Raw genomic sequence first — 3,180 nt, forward strand, 5'->3', positions numbered from 1 at the left:
AATTTTGAGTGGGGATTCCCATAGTTTTAACGAGAAATTGTACCTAGTAAAGTTCAACCATATCAGCTATAAAATGTCAATTGGAAAGAAAGATAGTTGAGCAAGTAAGCAACTAGGTTTTCCATGGTTGTCTAGCTTCAATTGACTCATGATTTCAACTATGAAGATTTCTCTTATTGACATCAGACCCTGTGTGGTGTGGTCTACTTATATCCACATAAGTAGTATATGGTGATGGTCAGATAAACAATGTATTTTGGTAGAAGACCGATAAGGAAAGAATTGAAATGAAGCATAATTAGTGGGAAAATGCATAAACAATGAAATTAGAGAAGATGAACTGATATGTGAAGAAGGAACAGTGAAGATTGATACAATTGATTGTTATTTTGCAAATTAGCTGTTTACTGTATGGCAGTCAGATTTTAGTCTACTTAAATACATTCGATTGTCCCCACTCGTGTTCTGTTCACTACACCTGATAGAAAAATGTCCCAAAATTAACTTATTTGTAGAATTAACCCAATGTCACTATGATTCTTTCCGTAAGATTAGTGAGGAATGCCTTGCTATTGTGATTTTAAAGGAGAAAAATGTAGGAAAATAGTTTATCAACTAATTAAGTCAAATATCTGAGTACTTAACATCAATGAAAATTAAGGCTTAACTTGATCTAACAATATATGGGTTATAAGCAAAGATGGACAGTGGTTAGCAGTGAAATCCAGGACACATGTTCCGTCCTGTTTGGGACTCGTCAAACAACTGTCTACCAAGACTCAGTACCGAAGTCGATAACATGATGGTGTTTGGAGCGAACGGTACTGGGTTCTAGTCCCAGAGTAGATATCAAATATGAGATGCGAGTACATCCAGCTAACGAGTCCCAAACAGGAGGAAACGCGCGTCAAACTGAATTCTACTTCTAGCCACTAACTACCTTTACTTATAATGCTTATGAATTAAGGCGATATTGATGCACATTTGCCAATAAGAGAATAATCAATTTCAGTCCTAAACATCAATGGAGAGATTCAAATAAACAATATTTAGTGAATATAAAGGTTAACATAAATCTGACTTTCTATAACTATTCAAATAACGATTTGTTTTCATCCGAAATGAAAGGTATCTACCGGTATTTTTAAATTTGTAGTTTTATATTTGTGCGTTATGAAGTTTTTTTTATAGTTGAAATCATGCGTCAATTGAAGCTAGACCACCATGAAAAACCTGAAGGCACAAGATGACCGTCTCGTCCTATTGTGGGACTCCTCAGCAGTGCTCATCCACGATTCCGCCTGGCGAGATTTGAACCCAGGACCTATCCGTTTCGAAATCTCCACAAAAACCCTTTCTAGTATGAAGTTATTGTCTATAACAAAAAAGGATTTAGCCGAAAATGGTAGATGAAGCAAATGGTGCGTAGTTAATGGATTCATTATGAGTACTATTTGCAGTGTCATCTGTTGAAAGGCAGTCATATTATTATATTTGATATAAAACATATTTCAATCAGAAGGGGTTTCTGTGGATATTTCAGTATTTTCATAGTTGAAATCATGAGTCAATTGAAGCTAGACCACCATGGAAAACCTGGAAGCACTGGACGGCCGTTTAGTCCTATTGTGGGACTCCTCAGGAGTGTGCATCCACGATCCCGCTTTGCGAGCGAGATTCGAACCCAGGACCTACCAGTCTCATACACATCATACACATCAGAATTGTTACACATAGTAAAGCCTTCATAACTGGTTTATAAGTGTTCTTCAATTTTATTAGAGTTTTATTCTTTAAGCTGGATGGTTTGAACGTGTAGCTTTCATTGTTCTTTTGAACAACATCACCAATTCAAACTTCCGGTAGTAGTGAAGTGCTCGAATTTCTTTACACATGATTTGCAGCTTGTCCTGTAGACTTCGATGTCGACTGGTTACTGTTGACTTTTAACCTGTCATTGTTTACTTCTTTATTTTGATTGTATCTCCTATTGATTTGATTCTTGGTCCTATGTTTGTCCATAATTTTTCCGAATGGTTTATAAATTCAATGGCTTTCAATGTATTTGTTGATTGCTGATTGACCTGAGTGTCAAATTTCTAAAACTTCTCTGGTGTTTTTAGAATCCCCACTATCTAAAATCTCACCATTTTTCCAGTTGAATATGTGTCCACAGTTGTTTACATGTATTGATATAAGCAAGAATATATCATGGCGTTTGACTTCTAATTGGTGTTCGTGTAGGCGAAGATGATGGGAGCATCCACTTTATCCGATGTAGTGTTCTTCGCAGTTCGCACGATTTATTTTATAGATGATGTTCGATTTTTCTTCTTTTTTTCATTTCATCCTTTGCTTTTCATACGATTGATTGAAGTTTGTACTGATGATGTCGTTCAGAAGAAAGATGAAATCTTCACAATTAAACAATCTAGCTCAGAGAACAAAACTCCACTCAAGTAATCCACCTAAGCTACAAATCTTCTCCACCATGTAATTTGTTACTGATTGTTTCATTTTAAGCATTGAAATCTATCTGCAAACTGTTCACTATGATCGTTTGATCGTAGTACAACTCAATAAGATGGATGTCAAGAGCGAATAGAATAAAAGTTGGAGTGAAATTATAATTTACGGACGACTTTTGATCGACGCCAAAGGGAACTTGACAGTCTCTACCTTCTTACTTGGGTTGAATGGCGGTTATAAAGCAGTTTGAAGAATAAGGATTATGAATCACAGTCGATGATTAGGGTTAGGAATTAGATTTACGGGTTTTCATCACAAACTGACATCAGCTAAAATGCCAAGACGCTATTTCACCAAATAGGTGGTTGAACTTCACGCCAAAATTCAATACCCGTTATCCTAAATCTGACTAGTTCGTTCATAAGTTATATTCTCACCGAATATTCCTATAATCAAGTATTTGTAAATCATTGTCTATGCAAGATACTCAATATCCATTGGATGGATACCATCAGAAATAGCCTACTGTGGGATAGGACAAACCAACTTCCAGTTGAAGAGGAAATGAAGAGAAGACGTTGGAAATGGAAAGGACATACATCATCAAACTGCATCACGAGGCTGAATGAAAATGGAAAAGAGGAAGGCTGAAGAATGCTCTAGGTCGAGAATTGGAAACTATTATATCACGAAGAGAATGATGAATGGTAA

Source organism: Schistosoma mansoni, chromosome 1 (assembly GCF_000237925.1).
Source record: "Schistosoma mansoni strain Puerto Rico chromosome 1, complete genome".
NCBI lineage: Eukaryota > Metazoa > Platyhelminthes > Trematoda > Strigeidida > Schistosomatidae > Schistosoma > Schistosoma mansoni.